At 40.8% G+C, this 9,819-nt stretch overlaps 1 long non-coding RNA gene across 1 annotated transcript in view; it reads left to right on the forward strand.

Annotated features, from left to right (window-relative positions):
* LOC111822335 (uncharacterized) overlaps positions 1-6,165 on the forward strand; it is a 35,986-nt gene extending 29,821 nt beyond the window's left edge. Inside the window, exons 2-3 of the long non-coding RNA XR_002825614.1 lie at positions 4,404-4,459; positions 6,024-6,165. This is a non-coding gene — a long non-coding RNA (uncharacterized LOC111822335). The remainder of the gene's footprint in view (positions 1-4,403; positions 4,460-6,023) is intronic.
* Positions 6,166-9,819: the final 3,654 nt, after the last annotated feature.

The raw sequence follows: 9,819 nt of genomic DNA on the forward strand, positions 1-9,819 counted from the left end.
AAAATAGGAATAGAAGGGAAATTCCTCAATATAATTAAGGGCATTTATACAAAGCCAACAGACAACATCATCCTAAATGGAGAGACTTTGAAAGCATTCCCCTTGAGAACAGGAACCAGACAAGGATGCTCTTTATCACCACTCGTATTCAACATTGTGCTGGAGGTCCCAGCCACAGAAATTAGGCTAGAAAAATAAATAAAGCGCATCCAAATTGGTAGGGAAGAAGTCAAAGTATCTCTGTTTGCAGATGGTATGATCTTATATGCAGAAAACCCCAAAGAATCCACATGAAAACTACTGGAACTAATAGAAGATTTTAACACTGTATCAGGATAGAAGATAAACATACAAACATCAGTTAGATTCCTTTACACCAACAAAGAGAATTTCAAAGAGGATATCACTAGATCAATACCATTTACAATCGCCCCCAAGAAGATAAAATACCTAGGAATAAATCTAACCAAAGACGTAAAAAGTCTGTGCAATGAAAACTACAAGACACTAATGCAAGAAATCAAAAGAGACCTGCATAAGTGGAAAAATGTACCTTGCTCGTGGATAGGAAGACTCAACATTGTGAAAATGTCAGGTCTACCTAAAGCGATGTACAGATGCAATGCAATCCCAATCCAAATTCCAACAGCATTATTTAATGAGATGTAGAAACAAATCACCAACTTCATATAAAAAGGGAAGAGGCCCCAGATAAGTAAAGCATTACTCAAGAAGAAGAAAAAGTGGGCGGCCTCACACTACCTGATTTTAGAACTTATTATACTGCCATGGTAGTCAAAACAGCCTGGTACGTGTACAAAAACAGACACAGAGACCAATGGAACAGAATTGAGAATCCAGACATAAATTCATCCACCTATGAGCAGCTGACACTTGACAAAGGCCCAAAGCCCATTAACTGAGGAAGAAACAGTCTCTTTAACAATTGGTGCTGACATAACTGGATATCCATCTGCAAAACACTGAAACAAGACCCATACATCACACCATGCACAAAAACTAACTCAAAATGGAAAGACTTAAATATAAAACTGAAAACGATAAAGATCATGGAAGAAAAAATAAGGACAATGCTAGGAGCTCTAATACATGGCATAAACAGAATACGAACCATAAGTAACAATGCACAAACACCAGAAGAGAGACTAGATAACTGGGAGCTAAAAATCCTAACTAAAAATCAATCACTTATGCTCATCAAAAGACTTCACCAAAAGAGTAAAAGACAACCTTACAGACTGGGAAAAAATTTTTGGCTACGACAAATCCGATCAGTATCTAATCTCTAAAATCTACAAGATACTACAAAACCCCAACAACAAAAAGACAAATAACCAAACAAATAGTGGGCAAAGGCTACGAACAGACATTTCACCAAAGAAGTTATTCAGGCGGCTAACAGACACATGAAGAAATGCTCACAATCCATTAGAGAAATGCAGATCAAAACTACAATGAGGTATCATCTCAGCCCAACAAGGTTAGCATTGATGCAAAAAACACAAAATAATAAATGCTGGAGAGGTTGTGGAGAGACTGGAACACTTATACACTGTTGGTGGGAATATAAAATGGTATAACCACTTTGGAAATCAATTTGGTGCTTCCTTAAAAAGCTAGAAATAGAAGTACCATACGATCCAGCTACCCCAGTCCTTGGAATATATCCTAGAGAAATAAGAACCATCACACGAATAGATATATACACACCCATGTTCATTGTGGCACTGTTCACAGTAGCAAAAATATGGAAACAACCTAGATGCCCATCAGTGGATGAATGGATAAACAAATTATGGTATACCCACACAATGGAATACTATCCAACGATAAAGAACAACTATGAAGCCGTGAAACATAACATGGATGACTCTGGAGGGCGTTATGCTGAGTGAATTTAGTCAGTCACAGAAGGACAAATATTGTATAAGACCACTATTATAAGGACTCAAGAAAAGGTTTAAACACAGAAGAAAACTTTCTTTGATGGTGATGAGGGTGGGGAGGGAGGGAGAGAAGGGTATTTACTAACTAAATAGTACACAAGAATTATCTTAGGTGAAGGGAAGGACAGCACACACTACAGGGGAAGTCAGCACAACTGGACTAAACCTAAGCTAAGAAGTTTCGTGAATACAATCAAACACTTTGATGGACAGAGTAGCAGGCGTAAGGGTCTGGGGACCAAGCTTTCAGGGGACATCTAGGTCAATTGGCATAACAAAGCTTATTAAGAAAATATTCTGCGTCCTACTTTGCGGCATGGCATCTGGGGTCTTAAAAGCTTGCAAGCGGCCATCTAAGATGCATCAATTGGTCCCAACCACCTGGCGTAAAAGAGAATGAAGAACACCAAAGACACAAGGAAAGTAGTAGCCCAAGAGACAGAAAGGGCCACATAAACCAGAGACTTCATCAGCCTGAGACCAGAAGAACTAGATGATGCCTGGCTACCACCAATGATTGCCCTGACAGGGAACACAACAGAGAGTCTCTGATGGGGCAGGAGAAAGGTGGGGTGCCGAACTCAAATTCTAGTAAGAAGACCAGATTTAATGGTCTGACTGAGACTGGAGGAACCCCAGAAAGCATGGCCCCCAGATTCTCTATCAGCCCAGGACTAAAACAATTTCAGAGGCCAACTTCAGACAGGGATTGAACTGGACTGTGGGACATAAAGTCATACTCGTGAGGAGTGTGCCTCTTAGCTCAAGTAGATACAAGAGACTAAACGGGCAGCTCCTGTCCGGAGGTGAGATGAGAAGGCAGAGAGGGTCAGAAGCTGGTTGAATATGGACATGGGGAATCAGGGATGGAAAGGAAGAGTGTGCTGTCACAGTATGGGGAGAGCAATTAGGGTCACATAACAATGTATGTATAAATTTTTGTATGGGAGACTAACTTGAAATGTAAACTTCATTTAAACTACAACAAAAAATAAAACATGGTTTCATCAAGTCACCATCTGAGTCTCAGTTTCCTCATTAATTAGACTCTCTCTCTGGTTCCTTCTTCCAGAACTCTATGGTTCCACTCCACAGAGCAAGAGGAAAAAGCCCAGGTCTGCCAGCTCAGAGCAAAAGGCCCTTGATCTAGGCCAGCCTCCTTGCCAGCCACTTTTTTTCTCATTGCCATCGAGTCAGTTTTGACTGATAGCGACCCTGTAGCATGGAGTAGAACTGTCCCATAGGGTTTCCAAGGCTGTGACATTTACGGAAGCCGACTGCACATCTTTCTCCTGCAGAGTAGCTGGTGCGTTAGAATTGCCGACCTTTTGTTTGGCAGCCAAGCACTTAACCACTGAGCCACCAGAGCGTCTTCTCGCCAGCCATACTTCCCCCAGTTGCCTTCAGGGGCATATTCATGTTGTCTGTGCTGTTTGCTGAGCCAGCAAGGCCATTTCTGAGTTCTATGTCTTTGAATATACAATCCCTTCTTAGAATACTTTTCTTCTCTTTCTCCCTTGGAAAGTAGCACCTTCTCTGCAAAGCCTTTTTGACTCCCCCAAGAGTCACTCTTTGTTTCTCCGCATTACCCTGGTTATGCCTCTTCTACAACAATTACAGCACTAAATGCAATGATCTTATTCATATAGACCATGTGCTCTGTGAATTTCCTGGGTTAGAACTGTGGCGTGCATATTGAAGGTGCTTAATAGGTACTTGATAAATGTATGAGTGAGTGGATAAATGAACAGGCTGCAATTCTTCTGAGTCTCTCTGGGACTTCCCCATAAGCTCCAGAGACTTACTCATATCTACATCAACTTGAAGCTGGTCATTTTGCTCATCTTGTTGTTGTGTGCCGTTGAGTCAATTCTGACTCAGAGCAACCCTATAGGACAGAGTAGAACTGTCCCATGAGGTTTCCTAGGCTGTAATCTTTAGGAGAACAGATTGCCAGGTTTTTTCTCCTTTGGAGCCTTTGGTAGGTTTGAACTGCTGACCTTTCAGTTAGCAGCCGAGCGCTTAACCATTGCACCAGTAGTGCTCCTTTCTGTATAGCTAGGGACCAGGATTTCTTCAGGACTTATCCCAGACCCAGGCTCCTCTCAATAGTATGCTCTTCCTTCCTTCTTATAAACAAGCACCTTTCACCAGTTCTCATTCCTGGAATAGGGAAGAAAGTCATTAAACCTAGTCCACACACGCAGTGCCTTGAGACCACTCAGGTACTATCCATATTGAGGGAAGGCAGGTGAGCGTCAAAGGAGAGAAGGGAAGGTTATTGGAATTCTGGCTGATCAAAGCTGGACTGGTAAATGTAAAAGGGGCAGGGTCTTTGCATTCTCTTCTAGCAACGACTACAGCATGATATGGGAAATAAACGAGAGGAGATTAAAGGTGGAAATGTGTTTCACTGCTATCAACTTTGTCGTACAGAACTCTGGTTAAGGACACAACGTGAATTACCCTCAAGCAACGTGAACATCCTGCAGGTAAGTACCAGGTAATGCTTTGGAAATGCAAACATTGCACAACACATTTCCCAAAGATACTCTCCTCCCACAATGTTCATGCAGCAAACCAGGTTCCCAGCTTTTTTTTAAATCTGTTCTAAGATGCTTCTCTATCTTCCATGAAATTGCAACATCAGGGAACCACGATGGCCAGTGCCTAGTCACACTGTACTAGCCACAGCAGGACCACCAGTGGGCGGCCGTGGGCAGCAAGCCCTGCCTTTGGTACTTGGCATTCCAAGAGCTGGAATTCTACATTCAAATCTGCCCTCTAGGCACCCAAGGGATTAGCCTAGCACTTTGAGGCAATGAGGTTAAATTATTAAAAGCAAAGGCTAGAAATGGCAAATGTTTTGTTTTGTATATTTTTACCTCAATTAAAAAAAAAAAAAATGAAGGATTGAGTCCAGTACCCCTGGGCTTAAATTTAAGCTCTGCTGTTTTCTATCTGATGAGGCACTGGTGGTTCAGTGGTAGATTTCTCCCCTTCTATGTAGAGACCCTGGTTAGATTTCCAGGTCAATGCACCTCATGCACAGCCACCACCCATCTATCAATGCTATGATACTGAACAAGTGTCAGGGGAGCTTCCAGACTAAGATGGACTAGGAAAAAAGACCTGGCGATCTACTTCCAAAAATCAGCCAATGAAAACCTTATGGATCACAGTGATCTGATCATGGGGGTGGTGAAGGCCTGGGCAGGGTTTTGATTCATTGCGCATGGGGTCTCCATGAGTCGGGGGCCGATCGGACAGCAGCTAACAGCAAAGACAACATTTTCCATTTGTGTGATCCTTGGCTAGTTGTTCAGGTTTTTGAACTTCTGTTACATCTTTTATAAAATGTCCCTCTCTCACTGTACACAAGTTTCTTCTCAAATGTCACCTCCTTGCGGAGGCACTCCTGGACCACCCAGTCTGAAATGGTACTTCCTGTCGCTCTCCATCCCCTTGTCTGGCTTTACTTTTCCTCCTAGCATTTATCACTACCAATATTCTATTATGTTATTTGTTTGTTGTCTCCATTAGTAGGTAAGTGCCAAGAAAGCAAGGTCTTTGTCTCATTCACTCGTGTATCCCCAGCCCTTACAAGAGGGCCGGCACATATTAGGAATTCAATAAATGTTTGTTGAATGAATGAATGTGAACACCATCAGAGTTCTATAAGGATTAAGTAAACAATACACAAAATATGTTTAGCATGTTGCATAGCATATTAGAAGCACGCATCTTATGGTAGCTAGTGGTTCTAATAATACTAATAATAAACATTCCCATTACCAGAGTCATTTTTAAAATCCAATAGTGAAAATATGACTCGGGGTAGTCTTGTTTTATGTTCTGTAATGAATAACCCAGCTTTCGCCAAGAAAGTATTTGAGGTAGCTTATAAAAATATATAAAACTAGCTGCGTCAACATAACCTACGCCATTCTAGAAGAGTTTTACAGTTGTTGATAAAATTGTAACGTGTGTTTTATTTATTATTCATATATATTTCATGGCAAACACGATGAACAATCTCATTCTTTTCATATATAGTAATGATTCCAGTGGTCAAAATTTGGAGAAGGAAGCATACAAGCATCTCTGACCAGTTACAGTGGTGTGAGTGCTATGCTGTCCTCACTATTGCTCTCGGTCCTGTGGGCTTCCCGTTTGCATCTGCTGAAAACAATTCTCGGAAAATACTGTCATCGTCTCAACTAGTGGTTTGAAATAAACTTTTCCGTCAGGAGAGTGTTTAATGTACTTATTCAACGTATTTAATGACTTGCCAAAGTCGTATATTACAGAGCTCACAGTTGTAACACACTTCCTGTTTTTTCCTTTTATTTACGTAGTTTTTTAGCACGTAGATTTTTGTGTCAGGTATTCCTGTATGGTTGTTGTCGATGGTTGCTGTTGAGTTGATTCCAACTCATGGAGACCCCAAGTGTTGCAGAGTAGAGTTGCTTTATAGGATTTTCAAGGCTGTGACCTTTTGGAAGCAGATTGCCAGGCCTGTCTTCCAGGGTGCTTCTAGGTGAGTTTGAACTGCCAATCTTTCAGCTAGTAGTCAAGTGCATAACTGTTTGTACCACCCAGGAACTAGAATTCCCCTTGCCATCTCATTTCTAGCTGCTCTTCTTTTTCTGCAGCGGCCTCTGTCCGTATTCGTCATCTCAATCTCTACTTGTTATGCATTTGTATTTCTTAGAACGTTCCCATAGTTCTTACTCTTGATTCAGTTTTTTTACACTTGTTAAATTATTTGATTAAGTAAATAAATACACACCAAAACTCGTTAATTTTTTTATTAAATTCCTGAAGGCTCAGGTAAGGGTCTTTGATTAACAAATGCTCAGAAATGTTTTTACTTCTTCTAAGCAATTTTGTGCTCAATATTAATAACGTTGAACATTATATGTTGTCGAAATTCTAAGCTTCACTCAAAAGAGTACCTGAGTAAATTCTCAGAAACATATGATGCTTACACTTGGTCATAATCTGAATCTTCACTATCTTAGTTTACAGAACAACAGGCTTAGCTTTTCAGATGATCACCGGCAGCTTGCACCATTGGAAATCATTAAGAGAAAGTTTAATCCAGCTGAACCCTAGTGAAACACATTTTACCATTAAAAATCAAGAGTAAGATTCAAAAAGAAAAAAAAAAAACAGAGGAAGAAATCGCTAAGAGGAGAAAATCAGGATAAGAAAGTCAAGTAAAGTCAAGAGTAAAATCATTCCTAAGAAATAGATACCATATCACCCTACATAATTGCTAAAGCTGAGTCAGAGCTACAAGTCTGACTCTTACAGCAAAACAAAGAGGAAAATACGTTTGCTTATGAGACTCACAGAAATGTTTCAGTTCACTTAGGAGACTCTCAGATCTTCCTAGCAATGAAATCCAAGAAGAAATTTCCCTTCTGGGTCCTAATGAAAGGAATACTGTCTAGGGAGAGGACTACTTCTTCAGCAAGTGCCTGTGTTAAATACCATAGAAAGTCAACCAGGAGACTACTTAGAGCATCCTGCAGCAGCAGTAAAAATCATTACTCACGAGGCAATTCACAAAAGTGGTCCATGAGGAGTCAAGACCACCATCCCAGCGTGTAGCTCTCAATTCAGGAATAACTTCTAGAATTTTGAAGGAATAAATTTATTTTTTCATTCAGTAAATATTTATTGTTTGTATGGGTGAGGTACTGTGCTGGGCATTGGGGAGGAAGCAGCGACAAGACACATGTAGTCCCTTCTTTCACAGAATGGCAGACTTGTTGGAAATATAGACCAACAATTACAAAACACTGAGATGTGCACAGTGAGAGGACATCTAAAATCCTGGATTTTCAGCTCCTTGGCCTTCTCATTCCCAGTTGATTTTTCCTCCACTTCATTGCAACCATCTATTCTTATTATCACAAACTACCTTGTTATTTGGAGTCCCTGGGTAGTGCAAACAGGTTATGAGCTTGGCTGCTAACGAAAAGGATGGAAGTTCGAGTCTACCTAGAGGTGCCCCAGAAGAAAGGCCTGGTGATCTACTTCTGAAAAATCAGCCATTGAAAACCCAATGAGCACAGTTCTATTCTGACACACATGGGGTTGCCATGGGTTGGAGTTGACTCAACAGGTTTGTGTGTGTGTATGTGTTTATCTTGTTATTACTGGAATTGGCACCACCCCCAAAATTTGTTTCAGACAAACTAACCACCGACCAACACTTGCTCTCCTAATTCTAGCTCCCCAACACAATATTTTAACCCCACAGATATATCCAAACCATCAACAATTTTCTCATTAACCACCTTTGTTTTGATCATATGGCCTATATTATAATCATCTCCTTGAATATTTCCTCTCCTTCTTCACACCTATCTCTTCCGTCACACTTGCCGGAAAGAAAGCCAAGCCTGGCAGAGTCCAGCTTATCCATATCTTTATTTGAAAAACTGAATATTACTGGGAAACACACATGCACATACAATATGGCTGACTAGCTTCACTTTAAATGCATGATCAAAAACCTGAACAAAAGAAGTTGTGAAGAGACTGGAACACTTATGCACTGCTGGTGGGAATGTAAAATGGTACAACCACTTTGGAAATCGATTTGGCCCTTCCTTAAAAAGCTACAAATAGAAGTACCATACGATCTGGCAATCCCACTCCTTGGAATATATCCTAGAGAAACAAGAGCCGTCACACGAATAGATATATGCACACCCATGTTCGTTGTAGCACAGTTCACAATAGCAAAAAGATGGAAACAACCTAGGTGCCTATCAACGGACAAATGGATAAACAAATTATGGTATATTCACACAATGGAATACTATGCAACAATAAAGAATAACAGTGAATCCGTGAAATATAACATGGATGAAACTGGAAGTCATTATGGTGAGTGAAATCAGTCAGACACAAAAGGACAAATATTGTATAAGACTACTATTATAAGAACTCAAGAAAAGGTTTAAACACAGAAGAAAACTTTCTTTGATGGTGATGAGGGTGGGGAGGGAGGGAGAGAAGGGTATTTACTAACTAAATAGTACACAAGAATTATCTTAGGTGAAGGGAAGGACAGCACACACTATAGGGGAAGTCAGCACAACTGGACAAAAACAAAAGCTAAGAAGTTTCTTGAATACAACCAAAAACTTTGAGGGACAGAGTAGCAGGGGTGGGGGTCTGGGGACCATGCTTTCAGGGGACATCTAGGTCAATTGGCATAACAAAGTTTATTAAGAAGATGTTCTGCATCCCACTTTGGTGAGTGGCGTCTGGGGTCTTAAAAGCTAGTGAGCGACTATCTAAGATGCATCAATTGGTCCCAACCTACCTGGAGCAAAGGAGAATGAAAAACACAAAAGATACAAGGAAACTATTCTCCCAACAGAAAAAAGGACCACAGAAACCAGAGACTCCATCAGCCTGAGACCAGAAGAACTAGATGTGCCCAGCTACCACCAATGATTGCCCTGACAGGGAACACAACAGAGAGTCCCTGATAAAGCAGGAGAAATGTGGGAAGCAGAACTCAAATTCTAGTAAGAAGACCAGACTTAATGGTCTGACTGAGACTGGAGGGTACCTGGAAGACATGGCCCCCGGACTCTCTGTTAGCCCAAAACTAAAACCATTCCCGAAGCCAACTCTTCAGACAAAGATTAGACTGGACTATACGACATAAAATGATACTCATGAAGAGTATGCTTTTTAGCTCAAGTAGATACAGGAGACTAAATGATCAGTCCCTGTCTTAGTCATCTAGCGCTGCTATAACAGAAATACCACAAGTGGATAGCTTCAACAAAGAGAAATTTATTCTCTCACAGTCTAGTAG

The sequence above is a fragment of the Trichechus manatus genome, unplaced genomic scaffold (genome assembly GCF_000243295.1).
Source record: "Trichechus manatus latirostris isolate Lorelei unplaced genomic scaffold, TriManLat1.0 scaffold00161, whole genome shotgun sequence".
NCBI classification, from domain to species: domain Eukaryota; kingdom Metazoa; phylum Chordata; class Mammalia; order Sirenia; family Trichechidae; genus Trichechus; species Trichechus manatus.